This window comes from Argiope bruennichi, chromosome X1 (assembly GCF_947563725.1).
Source record: "Argiope bruennichi chromosome X1, qqArgBrue1.1, whole genome shotgun sequence".
Lineage (NCBI taxonomy): Eukaryota > Metazoa > Arthropoda > Arachnida > Araneae > Araneidae > Argiope > Argiope bruennichi.
Window position 1 is genome coordinate 3,221,217 of NC_079162.1, and position 16,871 is coordinate 3,238,087.

The window sequence follows — 16,871 nt, forward strand, 5'->3', positions numbered from 1 at the left end:
AAAGAAGATATTATGCCTATCATAACGCATACCCTGTGAAAGGGCGTAAAAGAAAGGGCGAGTGCTCAAATATTGAATCCCATATACGTCAGTTGTGAGCTTCGTGCTCGAGTATCGGTACTTGTGTAATAATTAAATGGCGAAAAAATAATTTCAGAGTACTGACATTTGGCTTGCATCTAGAATGCGATGACTGGACATTTTAGTGACGATTAATCATTAGCAATACAATACAAGTGCCAGAAAGCTGAATGTTTCCGAACCGATTGAAACCAAAACTTGGCACAGAGCTAAAATTGTAGTCGCACGATCACACAAATTTCCTTTAAGTAATTGCGTTAGCATACAGACGAATGAAAAGAAAGATGGATGGATTTCTTTCAAAGTTTTATACCTCCCAACATTTTATATTTAACTTGGATACCAAATTTTATCTATCTAGCTCTTTACCCTTTCCTAAATATCACATTCATTTGCAATCGGACAGCTGGTCAAACAGACTTTGAATGAATTTCATTATAAATTTTTCAGAAATCTACAAATGTGACGAACATTCAATGATGATATTCATCTTCACCGAATGCTTTTCATCACAAATTTCATCCATATAGCTCATTCATTTTGAATTATAGTGTTTACCGGTACTTGTATAGATATATTTTACAATTTCAAATTAAGGACAATTCAAATATGCGCTTTCTCAATTCTTGCAAGTCTGAATATTGAGTTCGAATATTTGTAATGATTACAGTATTTTCAAAAATTGTATATTTCACATGCGAGAAAGTAAAAATGAACTTCACTAAAATAAATAGGTTTATTTCGGTATAGTTGAGGTCCTAATATTTTTTTCTATAACTGTCAATTTCGAATCGTTTGAATACGTAAATGTATGAATTTAAATGAGCAAATATGTTTACATGAAGATGGTATTGTAAAATCTCGGTTCTCTAAAATGGCCTATACATTGAGTACAAATATGTTCGTATTCACATAGAATCTATTTCAAAAAGGTCCTCCATAAAGTTGTTAGCAAATTTAAAAGGCAGGTCATACTTGAAGAAGCACATCATTTTTGCTATTGAACATGAAAGGATAAAATGTACAACGCATATTTTAATACAATGAAAATTTCCAATGTCGCAACAACAATTAATCTCTATAAAAAATTTGAAACCTAGACAGTTTCAAGTCTTTGAACACTCCGGAGACTGCTTTCCTACTTGCCATTGTAAAAGACATGCTGTAATGCCATTATTTATCGATTTTGAAATGCTCTTGTACATGTATGTTCGGTTAAACATGGATTGCATCATTTACCTGTCATTTTTTTCTATTACAATTCAGTTAGAAAGAGGCCCCTCCCTCGCAGCGTAGCAACCACCTTTTGCATTTAATCTCAAGCTATATTTTAAAATTATTCCAATACAGCTTGTTTTTGTAAATTGTGGTTGCTTACACATGTAAATGACTTGTTGGGGTACTGGCTAGTTAAAAGCTATAACATTTGTTGCAAACATGTGGCAAGTCGGATTGCAAAAGATACAGCCAAGTCGAAAATTCAGAACCAGTTTGAATTTTTGGCGAAATAATATACTTCCTAGAAGATTTAACAATTGAAAACTTATCATTGCGATTTTATTCTGCAGAATTTGTGTGCTCGTTCTCGATACCTTAATGACAGCGAGATGTTCTAGTGATCTGTGAATCACGGTACAAGGGAAAAATTCTGTCTTTCGTCAATTTTGAATCTTATCCTTTACAATTTTTCACTCTTCAGAATTCTGTATAAAGAGGAATTCTTTAACTTACAAACTAGGAATTTTTTTTTTTTTGGGGGGGGGGAGGCATGTTGCACACTTTTTTCAAATTAAGTCGTATATATCCAACATTTACGAATTTCGTGATATTATATATAATTTAAAAAATTGATTGTGGGTAGTTTTCGTTAATTTAGAAGGAAAAGCAGTTTTTCTACTTATACACGAAATTACGTTTCACGTATAAACATTCAGATTTTTTTAAAAAAAATTTCTATTTAATTCTTGATTGTAATAAAAATAATAAAATTTCCAATATCAAAGTTTTGAAAAAATTGTTATAATATATTAAAGTTCTGAAATTTTTTCCCATCTTAAGTATTGTCGAATTCGACAAATGCGTCATTATTATCTAAACGATATTGAAGCAATGTAAGGAACGGCAAATAGATTTACCGCTTCATGTCCTCCGATTTATTTTGCGTCCTAAGAACCTGATTCTATGAATCGTGAAGTATTTGTAAAATGCAATATAATGCGTCATTTTTATGCCTTCTAATACGAGTTTTCCATTAAAAGATGCGTGATCCTTTCTTTTGAAAGAGAACGTGTTAACTCGTTTTCGTAAACGATCTGTTAATATAAGTGATGTGCAAAACCTATTGTCCTTGAACGTGTAGAAAACAGTTTACATTGATGATCAAATTTTTGGGAATATCTTCAATTTCGTATAATATTATTTTTATCATAAAACGGAAAAAGCAATCACTTCAAAGGAGAACTTCAATTTTATTGTCAAAAAAATCCTTAAATTTCGAACCACTGAAAATTCCTTTGATTTTCGGCTAATTCAATCCTTGATTCAATCAGCCGTTGCATTTTGAGAACATCGATTTTTTTTATATATATCAGGAAATTCGCAGAAAGAATAACGGCCAAAAAATATTGAATTAATAAAATACGACGACATTTAACCGTTTGCATTCAAATGTCTTCTCTCAGTCCTCATTCAAGATGGCGCATCATTGACATTTTATTTAATTACAATTGTTATAAATACCTACAGAATGTTAAAAAGATGAGTTTCCCTAAAAATTAAATCTACAATAAAACATTTGTATGTATTTATTTTTTGGTCTAATAAACAGATCCATGAATTAAATGAATAATTATGCATCAAATTATCTCACCGAATGCAAAGGGTTAAAGGTATTAGAATGCTCAGTTTCGAAGCCCTTTTTGAAAGGGCAAAACAACCATCCTTCGATACTTTAGCTTACTTACACAAAATAACACTTTACAAAGAGTGAATTTTCTCAGTGGTATCAGCGGAGGACGGGACGCAGGGTGGGGGGGGGGGGGAGTAATAAAGCCTGCAAATCAACTATCAGCTTAAAAATATTTCATTACTTCCCAATATTATTCGTGTATAATGCTGCTACTAATACATTTTTACTATGTAATATAATATGGAAAATCCGAGTATCATCCTTTTCAGTGCAATTCTCTGAGTCATTTTAAGTAGGAACACTTCAGAATTAAAAATTTGTAATTCTTAAGCATAGATCTCACTTTTATGATGAAATTGTATAACAAATTTCACTTATACAGAGAGATGCGTCTTTGAATTACGTTCGCATACACACGACTTCTCTTAGACGCACTTTGTATAAACAGCATATCGAATTTCATTAGTATAACTGAAAATACATCGGTTCATTTTCATACACATAATTAAAAAATGCAATTTTTGAGCTCGTGTGGGGGAGGGAGAATGATATAAACGTCGTATACTTATCGAAATATGGAAGTCGATATTTTCGCCATAACAATATTTTCCTTTTTTGTTTTTGAAAATGAAAACATCGTTTGAAATGCATATAAACCAACATGTACCAAGCATTGCTCGGAGAATTCCACGTGTTAAAGCTCGATGATTTTGTGTAAGGACTTGGTAAAAAAATGCATTCAAATGGCAATCAAAGAACAAAAATATTTCAGGAAATTCTAAAATTCCTCTGAATTCATTATCAATAATTAAACTAAAATATTTTAGAGAGCGATTTAAAAATTATTAGAATTATTGTTTTATTTTTAATTTTAAAATAACACAAAAATTCTCTTAATTATTCTATTTCATTCGATTGCACTTTTTAGACGAATACACCGAAACAACGCGTAACTCTTACTGGAGTTAATCCCTGCATTAGATAAACTAGTTTTGTAAACTTGAAAATTTTACCAGAGTAGTTGTTATGGTCGATATCTTCCAAACTATTGGGAATTTTCACAAGTGTGCAAGTGTTGGTCCTTAGTAAAATCGAATTTAATTCCTGCACAGATTTAAAAAGGAAACGCCGCAATGCACTTCGGGGTATTTTGAACTTTTTGCACTGACAGAGGTGCAAATGAAGAGTTATTTTTCAGCCTTTAGTACAAAAGTGTTGCGCAGACGCATATTTCCTTTGACGTAAGGGCTCACTGCAAAGCTTTATATAAAAATATTTTTTTCTTTTAAATCGTAAAGTGATTTATTTATTTATTTTGAAAAAAAATTTGCTGTAATTTTTTGCAATATTATATGCGCTTGCTTTTAACTATCAAGATTATAAATTAACTTTAGTGCAGTGAAAATGGATGTTGACTGAGAATGTTTGAGTTGCCTTTACGTAACAGGCTTTTTAATGTACGTACATATCCGATTTTCAAAAAAATTTTTTTTTAAAAAATAGAAAGTTTAAGTTGCATAATTACTCTGATTATAATGAGTTCTAGCATGGTATCTTAAATGATCCTTTCGAGTACAAAACATAATTAGTTGTGGGGAAAAAAGTCAAAAATTGTCGGTTTTGTATTAACGCGACTTTGTTTGCAGGTGAATATGAAATTTTCGACTTTGTTTCGATCTCAATTTAGTATTATTGAGATTTTTCTCAATTTAACATTCTGTTGGAGGAGTTTTTCGAACCTCAAACTAAGAATTGTTTCCCATCCACAGAGAACGAGGCGGTTCTCTGGTTTAGCCACTTCATTGTTTGAAAAAAGCGTAGCTAGAAGAATCGAATTTGATGACCTAATTCAAAATTTGCTGAATGAAAAGACAAAAAATACAGGTGGATAGAGCCTTGAAGACGAAAGGTAGGCAAATGAGTTTTCATTAAACTATATAATAACGGTAATCATAAACTTGGTCATTAACTATTATTCTGAAAATAGATTTGACATTGAACATTTAATCTGGCTTATTAATAAAAAGACGTTATTCTTATTCATAAAAAATTTGTTTCACAAAATAATTAACACTATATCCTCTAATTAATTGCATAAAAAATAGTTTCTTCTATAAATTTTATTTTATACTAGTCCAGAACCTACAGCTATGTCATTGCTTTATTTGCAAGAAGGAAAAAAAAAAGATTTTCCTTTAACAGTTTTTGTATCTTCAGTATAAAGTCTCCATGCAAGCACTTAGCAATTATTCAATAATAAAAAAGACATGCTATAACGGTAATTTTTAAAATTTATTATAGTCCTTACACAATTCATTGTATTTTAATAGCAATTTCAGAATTGTAAGAATAGAAAAAAATTGCATACAAATGTGATACAAATTTGTACAAATAAAAGGATATTTCAAGCTAAACAGTTTTCTTGCAAACACTTATCTATATACTTATAATAAAGCTCTATGTGTGTGCGCGCGCGCTCGCTCTACAGGTCAGACCGTTCGACCAACAGCCACCAAATTTGGCATGTGTATGCTTTGAAGGCTGGGAATGGGAAACCTCGGAGCAATTTTTGAATTTTTAATTAGAATTTTAATTAAACATTAAGCGCAATTTCAGTGTTTTTCTGCAATAATGTCCGAAAATATTACAGCACAAAATTTTTGCATCAAATTAATGTTCAAAAGATTATCTTTGTAATAATACCAATAAATTAATAAATAATAAAATAAATACCAACTTATAAATTAAGTTTCGATTTTCAACGAATTTTTTTAATATATTTCTCACGAAATAATAATAAAACTTAATCTGGAAAGGGAATGGGAAAAAATAAGGGGAAAATTCTTAAGGGTAAAATTAGCTTTTATCAACGTGTTGCTATCACATTGAGAAATAAATCCACAATTATTGCAAATTAAACATACAAAAGTGCAATTTTCAGCACATATCTGTATGAAGTGAAAAAAATTTGAATTATAATATTTTCTAAAAAATAAAAATGGAGGAAAAGTTTTTTTATGATCTTTTACAACATCTAGATTATTAATTCAATTGAAACCGTTTAATTTAAGGTAAGCATAGTTCAATGTATAAATAATAATAACAATAATCATCGCCCATCAGCTAATTTGGGGCATACATCTATTAACAAAATGGTCTAAATCGACTAATTTTTGCAACTTGAGTCAATAAATGCTTCGATGGATTACAAATTTTAAATTTTTACATAGGCCATCTGCCCTTTGAATCATATTTAACAAAATATACTTTAGATACCAATATTTTAAATAAAAATTATTGAACTCCAATCAACTAAATAAATCACTTTTCGATAAAAATTGGCAATTTCAGGCCACTTCATCGACCGTCTTAAAGAAGAAACACTAATCTTCTGCCAGTGTTTCTCAACAGTGATTGGCCTATGATTAGGAAAATGTTGATTGTTCTAAAATTGATATATAGAAATTTCATAAATCAGTCAAATTTGATAGCAGAAGATAGAAATGTTTATTTATCTATTTAAACGTCAAAGTGTAAAGAATACTTGGCAGAATATAATTTCTTAATACAAAAGGACTGTAAAATTTAAACGTATTTATGAAAAAATTATAAAGTTTATTGAAAGAAATAAAATATATTTTTATTTATATCATTTAAATATTTTGAAAGTAGAATTTTACGGTGAATCAGAAATTTTTGTTGAATAACTCTTTAAAATACATAAATTACGAAAACTATTCTGCAGTGACGACTTCAATGCCGAAAGGCTCTGCTTTCATATAAAAAAAAATACATGGTTTCAGTAAAAAAAAAAAAAAAAAAGGTTTTATATATTACAGTAATCCCGAATAAATATAGATATTCAGACCACTAGCTCGTTCATTATGTTTTGTCACTTTTACAATTTTATTATTTTTAAGTAATGAAATGAGCAATGAATAATTTAATACATCTACATTCTGAAATTCTCAATCTAAATTCAATAATTCTAAAACTTTCATTGCATCTAATTACCTTCCAACTGCAAATAATCTAATAAAAGAAGGAATGGAATATCAATGGCTGTAGAACTATTTATAAACTTCCATTTAAACAGTCAACAAAATAAATCTTGAATGAGGAGACTCATTGAGAGCATAAGTAGAGTTGCGTCACATTGATGACGCGGAATACAACTAATGAAGCGTTGGGAAGAAGATACTGGAATTATAAATCATTCAATACTATAATTTAAAAGTGAATTATTGTGGCAAATACGAAATTACTTTTCGGGGGCCAAATCGCGAAATTGGAAATGTTAATCATCGACTGATACAGATAAAATAAAATGCCTTAAATTTCTTGACATAGTCAAGTTTAAATTACTTTCCGATAATCTGAAGCTTTTCTGTATTATATATATAACATATAAACGAGTAATAATATATATAAAAGAGTAATAATATAAACGATAAATATATAAAACATAATAAACGAGCTATATATAGAATCTTTGAAGTTTTTCGGTTTTTATACGAAATGGAACTATTTATACATTAAGGAAAAAAATTTAAACAAAATTAATGCAAGAAACCTTTTTGTTTTTAAAGCAGAAAATTCCAATAAGCAAAAAGACACAAATATCAACAAATATTTAAAACAGATACGCAAATCGCAGTAGTCTAAAGGACTCAATAAAGTTTATTAAAAATTAAGAACACCAAGAAACACCAAATAAGTTAATATCCATATATATCTTAACTAATATTTATTTCGTGCAGTTTCTCGGTGCTTTATTGTTTTTAGTTCAAAAACGCGTGTCGATCTCGCATTAAACAGAGGTCGGAGGAGCTTTTTAATATGCCATCAGATATGAATGAAGGGAAATTATTTTACAAGAGAGAGCACTAATTTACTAGAAATCTAAGAGCAAGTTGACCGGAGGGATGTAGTGCATTGATTTGACTGGAATTACCATTTGAAATCAAAACACATAACCGATTATACGGTAATACCGATAAATAAGAATCGGACTGCGGTTTGTTATATCAATAAAAATTATAAACCTACGATTCCGCACGATGCTAAAAAATGCAAAATATCCTTTTAATCAATTGGCACTTAATGGCATGCATCATCATATAAAAACTGGAAATCGAGGAATACAACATTTCAAATATTACATTAACATGAAAAAATGAACTAATTAAAATTGTAAGTTCGAATCAGTTAAAAGCCTTTTAGCTAAACATAGTTGTTCTGAATTACGAAATGGAAAGTAACAAAAATCTACAAAACTATCATTCAGATATAAATATGGAGTATGGATAGCTAATTTCATATCTTGATGAAACTTATTTTGTGAATGAAGGGTGGTTAAATTTTACTTACTTTTACAAATTTTCAAAAATGATGGAATTCAAATTAATTCAAAAATAGCATTAATATAGCACAAAGAATTATAGTAAGAGCACAAACGAACAAAGTCGATTTGCAATAACGAGAATCTTCAAAGTATAAACTTTTTATTCGATTAGAGTAACCCTAACATGAGTAGGGGCATCTTTATTTAATTTTCATCGCCTTGGCTATGATCACATGGCGATAAGAATATGTTTGGAAAAGGCTTTGTTTTCATAGTCTTCGATGGAACTGCACAATCATCAAAATTTGTGATTCATCTGTCTATGAATTCAATAGATTAACACCTGCTTTCTACTATTTCTTTTCGGTTATCAAAGTAAGAAACGTTTGCTAAAATAAATGTTTTATAAATTTTCATCTGCTCTCTTTCATTTCGGAGACATAGTACACGGTTGAACAGTAAATAATTTCTGACTCACAAAATCCAACAATTACAACTTTCGACGATTTTAAAATGGCTACAGTAATTTAAATTTATCAGCTTTAAAATTGCATTTATAATTGTTTCACATGTTAAAAATTAAATTGTCTTTATCATTCAAGTATTAGTTGAATGAACATTTATTTTTGTATAAAAAACGTATAACTTAAATTAGATAAATTTGCAAATTGATAGTTTGAAATTAAAAAAAATATCTGAGGTTGAATCCTGACTTCCCGATTTCTAAACGACTACTTCAGCTACAATTCTGATTAGCCACTGAATTGTTAATTTAAGTAATTTTGAAAAATACCCAATCATATTTGTTATTTTCCTACTTAAAAGCCAACCTTCAAATTTTGGGAGAATAAATATTTGTTTTTGCATAAAAAGAAGAGTTAACGAATTACAAATAATTTTGCAAAAAAAAAAAAAAAAAAAGTTTTTTTGTTTTTTTTTTAAATTTACCGGCGATACAGACCTCTTGGCGACTACTGTACTAATCGGCTGCTCAGCGTTGGCGACGATTTAATTGTATGTAAGCTAATACAAAAGTTTGAAGTTTATTTTCTAAAAATCGTTTCGCTATTGCGCTTTAATATTTTTATCCTTATATTACAGCTCATCCCGAACTCAATTTTCCAGCCCATGCCCTCCCCTTGTTAGATGTGCAACTCAACATTGGAGATCCAGCTTGCACCGATAGAGTTCGGAATGCTAACCATGCTATAACCATACAAAACCGCCTTGTTTTGAATACGATCAAAAGAAGCAATTAGGAAATAAAAAATATTACAACTTTTTTCAATCAAAGCAAAGTAGTAAATGCTAACCAAATTAATCTTCGTTCCTCAATTGATGTGTCAGAGGTAAGAGGCCGCGGTGGCCTGGTGGTAAGGTCTCGGCTTGTGAAAAGTAGGGTTTCAGGTTCGAGACCCGATTCTACCAAAGAACCGTTGTGTGAGGGGGTCTGTTGCACGTTAAATCCGTCATGCCAAACTTCCTCCCACTGGTGTGGTGTGGTGTGGAGAGGGGGGGTGCTAGCTCAGGAGTCGTCCTCGTCATCTGACCATGGTTCAAAATTACGAGATCCGTCCCAAAATAGCCCTAGTGTTGCTTTACAACGGGACGTTAATATAACTAAACTAAAGTGTCAGAGGTAAGGAGTTGAACAGTTTCGGGCAGACAACAGGATTTTTGGCTATTTCATGTACTATTTCGAAAAGTCGATCGTGAAACTTGAAATAGTTGATCCGAGAAAATTGTTTATGATGTTTACCAACGTTTGAAAAATTCTAGTTCTTGAATAAAAAGTATTGGAATTCGCTAAAGGCAATAATTTCAAAAGGGAAGAAAAAAGGATACGTTAGAATTTTCGTGATTTTATTTTAAATTGCTTAAAATTGTAAAGGTCAACATTTTCTATATAAATTGCTACTTTAAAAGATAGTGTATTTAAGTGTTGATTTTTTTTTTTTTTTTTTTTTTTTTCGAAAGAGAAAAATCTTTGTTTTGAGTGTTTTTCTGAAAAGTACGCAATTTGAACCGGAATTTAAGTTTATTAATTTCAAACATCATTATCTCACATTCACATGCAAATTTCCATCCAAAATACGAAAAATACGGCAAAAGAAATCGCTGCTACTACATAGAAACGAAGTCTTTTCGGTGGTTCGAATCCCTCAATTCATAATTGCAGTATTTTCTGCGTTCTTCAACCGTCATGCCCGAACCGGGATTCGAACCCGGGACGCCCAGATCAGGGGGAAGATGCATTATCCCTATGACAGGACGCCGGCTTTTGAAAACTTAAAATTCCAAAATAAATGTTCCATCGAATTATCTTTTAACAGAAAAACTTTCTAAACGGATTAAAAAAAATCGGAGTTTTCATTGTTTTCCAATTCATTTACGAATAATAACTTTCAGGATTAAAAAATAAATAAAAAAAGAGAGGGAGAGAGGGCAATTCCGATCTGAGATCCACTTTGTTTAGCATTTTTCAAACCACCTGCTTGTTTTTAGTCTTCTTTGCTTTCTATTTCCCAGAGTCGGCGTCAAAAATTATCATAAATGCGCGCGCATCACATGGGCAGTTGAATCTTGAAACTTTTTTTCAGTTCGTCGTTCGATGGGAAAGCAAACTGTCAGCGATTCTGTGTTTTATAAAATGGATTATACATTTCAACTTAATAATTTCGTATATAGGCTGACGTTGCTGTTATTTTAACAAAATTCATTCGGTAAGTTTCTTTGCTTTTTTTATGCGTCGGTACTTTTTTGTTTCTTGATTCACTCTTAAAAAAATTATCGTTACGAGCTGTATATTTGTTTCTATGAGCATTTGTTGTAAGTTAAAATTTGAATTGATGTAGTTTATTTTAGTTAAGTTTGATACGTTACTAGTTGTTTGCAGAATGTGTTTATTTTCTTTTCTTTTTTTTTTTTTTTTTTTTTGCATATAAAGTGTCTACATTGATTTCGATTATTATTTGCCTGATTTAAAGGATTGCATGTAATTCGTAATTAGAATGTTTTAATGACCTAAAAATTTTGGATTGATAATAATGGTCTGAGGAAAATGATTAATATTTCTTGCAGAATTTGTTGAAAGTATTGAGATTAAATGAAACGCATAACGCTTTATCGCTTCGCGCTTTTTTAAGCATTTTATAATTTTTTGGCCTGAGTGAAGATTAGTGTGCACCAGCCGATTATCGCCAATATTGCAACCCATCGGATCCCTCTTATAGCAACCGTACTGCTGTTTTGTTTACTACTTTTTGCAATGGTTGAGTTGTACTTAAACTACAATTAAATTATGAAAAATGTTAAATTAAAAATATTAAAAAAATATCGATTAAAGATTTTACTTTTGTTCTTTATTATAATTAAAATTTATTAAATAAAGAAATTTAAGCTTATAATTAAAAGTTATTTTCTTCTTTCTTTTTTGAATGTGAATACGAACAGAAAATATTTATTCTTTTGCAATTTTTAATTGTCAGTATTCGCTTTAAAAAAATCGTCTGCATTCTCACTTTCAAAGACAGCTGCAAATGGAATTCTTCGCAGTTCTCGTAATTCTTTTGGTGTTATAACGGTTGGTTCCCTTCATAATTTGTTATGTCGGGATTATTTTGAACCTGTAGAATGGATGAAGGGCGACTTAAATATGCATACATATATATTTTACGAGTTAATGAAATTAGGAAAGGATGCTTGTTTGAAATTTTGTATTGAGAATGGTTTGATATCGAACCGGCAGAATGGATGGAAGGTGAGTGGAATATATTTTTTTACAAGTTGATGAAGGTGGAGAAAGTATGTTTGTTTGAAATTTTGTATGGAGAATGTTCCGATTGCTTATTTCTCCGTTTTTTCTTTTCTCTTGGTTATGTACTGTTTCTGTTTTCCACACAGTCTTTATGTTCAATGTGCTAGCGAAGCTACTAGGTTCCCGCTCCCGCTGCTAGCGAAGCCGTAGGATGTTTTTTTTTAAGTTAAAAAATTCTGCCCGGTGCCATCTACAGATGCCGAAGGCACCGGGCAGTATGAAAAAAAAAAAATGCTTATCAGTAAAAAGTTCTAATTAGATGGCGGGAAATAGTAACCGTAACTGTTCTGCGGAAGTATTTGTTTATTTTGTCCGCCATCTTTATTGGCGACTTGGCATTGTTGGCGCAGCTGGGTGCACACTAAAATTCACTTTTACCATTTTTTTTTTTTTTTTTTTTTTTTTTTTTTGATATTTTGAAAATGTTAAAAAATCTGATTTCAAATTTTGATGATGTATTTGAAGCTTCCATATCAGATTTATTTATTTCATGTTCGTAAAGATGACATTTTCGTAATAAATCTTGACCTTAATCCTACAGGTGTGAAATTTCGAATCCACATTTCTATTGATGAATTGCACTACAATTACAGTTACTAGCATTTACAGAATTTTATTTTGGACTTAAGAAAATAACCTTCTGCTGTAAATTGGTGTTAAAGTTCATAGGATCACATTTTTTTTTATGTCATTATTTTCGAGACTTGGGAATGATCGAAAATTTATAGCTTTAATGCATGGATCTCTTTTTAAAGAATTATCGCGTAAGTTTTTAAGTTAACTAAATAATTAATAAGTTAATAACATTTTTGCATTTGGTCTTTCAATCACTTTTTTTATCGGTATAGTTTGGTGAACACACATTTTCAAATTTTACTTAAAATCAATCAAAAGCTCGGCTAATCAGTGTGAATTTACCGTCTTATTTAAAAACAGAAATAAAATTATATTCAACGAATTTTGATAATTTTTATAAAAGATTATGAAAAGAAATTGATTGAAATTTGTTTATGTATGTAAATTTTATTTATACTAATTTAATATATTATAAAATATTTGAAATGCCAGCCATGCTGTTTGAAGAAAAACGACTTATTAATTATTAAAGCACTTTTTATCAAATATAATTAGTAAAATAAAAGGTCATTAATCCTGGAGCATTAATAGTAAATGAATTGATTACTAGCATTTACAGAATTATTTTTCAATCACAACAATAATATCCAATAAGAAAATCTAGACTCAGTTTTTAAAAGAATATATTTCACTATACTAATTACCGACTTATAACAAGGTAACTATTTTAGTAAATGCTACTCTAAAAATGATTCATGAACAAAATTTAATTCCTATGTATACTAGTTGTTCCTTATTAGGTTATGTGCTTTTATTTTTAAATTATTTTAGACTCGTGAGAGGCTATTGTAATTCTTGTATTGAATATGTTATCAATTCTTATTAAATGTTTATTTTTAATTAAATTCAACGTAATTTTTTAAAACTTTTGCTTTATTGGTAAACGACACCATACGAGATTAGCCTCTAAAACTACCTAATTTTACAAATATTTTTGAATAGTATGTGCTCATTCGGAAGAGCCGTTTTAATATTTTAATTATTTTTAATTAAAATTATCTTCAATTTTATCATTATTCCACAATATTTCTAAAGATTATATTGACACAAACTTTTTAAAGTTTAAAAAATTAGTTTTTTTGTGATATAAATTTCTGAGCATTTTTTCCTGTAATTTTAATACATGTATTATTTTTTTAAATAATTACGTGCATTAAAATAGATTAATTGGTAGATTCCGAATTGCATAATTGCTGCAGCCATCAACTCAAATCGTGTCGAAACGAATAAAAATCTCTAGTCGATTTAGAATGCAAATTTGAAACAAAATCAGAGTAAAAAAATCAGTTGGTTGTAGATAATTAACAAAATTCATATGAAATTCAGATTTAAACGAATAAATAAAAATATTTAATAAATCGTTTCTTTAGTGTGGTCATATTAGTGTGACTGTCTTCTTACGTACTGTGGAAGTTGGAGAAATTGAGAGAGAATAAACTTTACCATTCATCAAAAACTTAAGAAAATTACTATAATGTTCTTTTAAAAGTAAATCATGTAAATCATTTACGAAATAAAGTTTTAGTAATGAACTTCTCCAGAATTTAATACCGTTTTTTGAAATAGTGGCAATACAAATGCAGGCAGATTGCAAAATATGAATGCGCTCTTTCAATGAAAGTGAAATGATAAATGAAAGAAGCAGTTAATATCGTAAGCTAATATAAACGATTTTTTTTTTCGTAAATATTTATAAACAGGAATTTTATATATAAATTTAAAATCGCAGCTAGTGAATCCATCAAGTTCATTGAATAATGGAACAACGAAACAGGCAATTTATATTCGAACAGTGAATGGAATAATAGGCAAGTTAATTCGAACAATGCGATCAAATGGAATAATAGGCAATTTAATGGCATCCAAAAATATTCTCAAAAAGTTGTTAAAATTGGAAACATTGTTCAACTATCTATCATTGAAGAGAACTTTTTTGTCACACTATCTTTAAATTAAAAAAAAAAAAAATGTTACACTGTTATTTTTGTGTAGTAATGTTTTCAGAAGTTCAGAAGTCTAAGACAAGAGATTTCTATTAATTTGATTCATTAAAACTGAAATTAAAAAAAATTGCTTTAAGGTGTAACTTCCTGCCATCCAAAATCGATTAGTGTCAAGTTTGATTAAATTTGGTCAAATAGTTGGATCTAATATGCCAGTGGATTGACATATACAGTTTCTCCTTTAGTATTAAGATAAATTATATATTAAATATGGATTGCGTTTCATCTAAAAGACATGATAGTGATATCACATTAAAATGTTTAATTTTTTTAAAATTATGCCAAAAATTTATGAAATTTTGTTAAAAATGTCTAAGAAATGTTTATATTAATTCTTTAAATCACTTAAAAAGGGCTTGAATAATAAATTCGAACTGTTTTATCTCTGAAAGTTTTGAACTGTGCTAATATTTTTAGAAGCATTTTTTTAAAAGAATCTAAGAATCTCTAAACTGAATCGAATATTTTTTTCTGTCAGTGATTTAAAATTTCGATTTCTCAGAATATTCATTATTGGAGCTTCGCGACTAGGTTTGAAACTCCATTCCACTGAAGAACTGTCGTGTAAGTCTGGTCTGTATTCAAATAAGCGGAATCAAATGCCACACCGCTGAAGTGACGCGGAAGTTTGGAGAAACGAGTGCATTCTCAGAATCCATTCTAGTCATTTGACCACGGTTTGAATTTATGAGGTCCATCTCAAAATGATGCTCAAATTCATTTAAAACGAGTGTAAATATCTGTAAAACCCAACTAGATCTCTTTATTCATCCTATGTATCGTATCTATTAAATAGAAAATATGGTCGTAGACTCCATGTACTGCCATTGATAAGATGTGGGAAGTTATGATATAATATTATTTGACTGCAATTTCCGATAAAGCATTTAATAATTATATTGCACAAAAGTAGCATTTAAAATTTGTGAATGCATCAAAACGAGATTCAGGGATTTTGTATCGACTACAATTTTGTACCTCTAGTTAATAAGTTAATTTTGTATCTTGTGATAAATTCAATTTAGTTGGTTTTAAGGTTTTTACTTATTTCCTGATCACATTTCTTACAGAAATAAAAAATAAAAAATGTTGTCAAAAATTGAGTTAGAAAAAAATAGGATGCGATGCATGACCCTTTAGAATTTCTTTGGGCTTCTCTTGTAAAATGTTCTAATTGCCTTTTCGGTAGTTTATATACAATTTTACAAATTGTACATCAATATGTGACTGTTTACAATTAATAATTTGATTTTAGAAGCAGTTTGGAGTATTAATGCTTGTGTATTTTAATTGTTCTGATATTTTTTATTCGGTTCTTGCAACTGATTCGTGTTAATAGAAAGCTTCAAGCGATCACTAGTTCTTAATAATCAGCAACATTTATCATAAACGTGTGAATTATATTAGATGAATTTTCATTTTTAGTAATCGTTCCGAGAACATCAAATATAAAATATATCGAATAATCAAATAGACTAAATCTTTTCATTTTATTTTCTTGATTTCAGATTTCAGTGTAACTTAAATATTTGTTCATTTGTATAAGTTTTGTTTATTTAGTACGAATGAATTTTTCAAACTAACTATGACAGAAGGTTGGAACCTATTCTAAGTAACATTCATGAAGTTATAAACAAAGGCTGACATAAATTTGACTGGAAAAGCAGTCACCTTTATGGTAAATGTGTTTTTTATGTATTTCTAGTTTCATGGACTTCCTTGAGAGAATTGCATCTGTAAATTTATTTCTTATTTGTGGAGTTTTTTTTCTTAGTGCATAATTGGATAATAGCACATATCAAGTCATTAAAAGTAGTTCATTTGGATTGCATTTTAACAGCTTTGAAAGTTTTCAAGAATAAGTGCAAAATTGCTATCTTGCTCGTGTATTTTTTTAATCATGAAAAAAATTGGGGGGGGGGGGGAAGGTGAGAACAAATGAACATTTTTAGCACCTTAAGGTATTTTTTCTAGCTTTCTTTTTCCAGATATTGTTTTTAAAATAACTAACCAATAATCAAGTTGAAATCATTATTTATTATAATTGTTAAAGATTAATTCTAATAATGGTAAGTAACCCTT

General features: G+C 29.5%; 1 protein-coding gene across 1 annotated transcript in view; it reads right to left on the reverse strand.

The window, feature by feature from the left end:
* The window catches only part of LOC129958427 (uncharacterized), a 92,100-nt gene that overhangs the window by 21,911 nt on the left and 53,318 nt on the right, over positions 1–16,871 (reverse strand). The gene's annotated exons all lie outside the window — the stretch shown is intronic.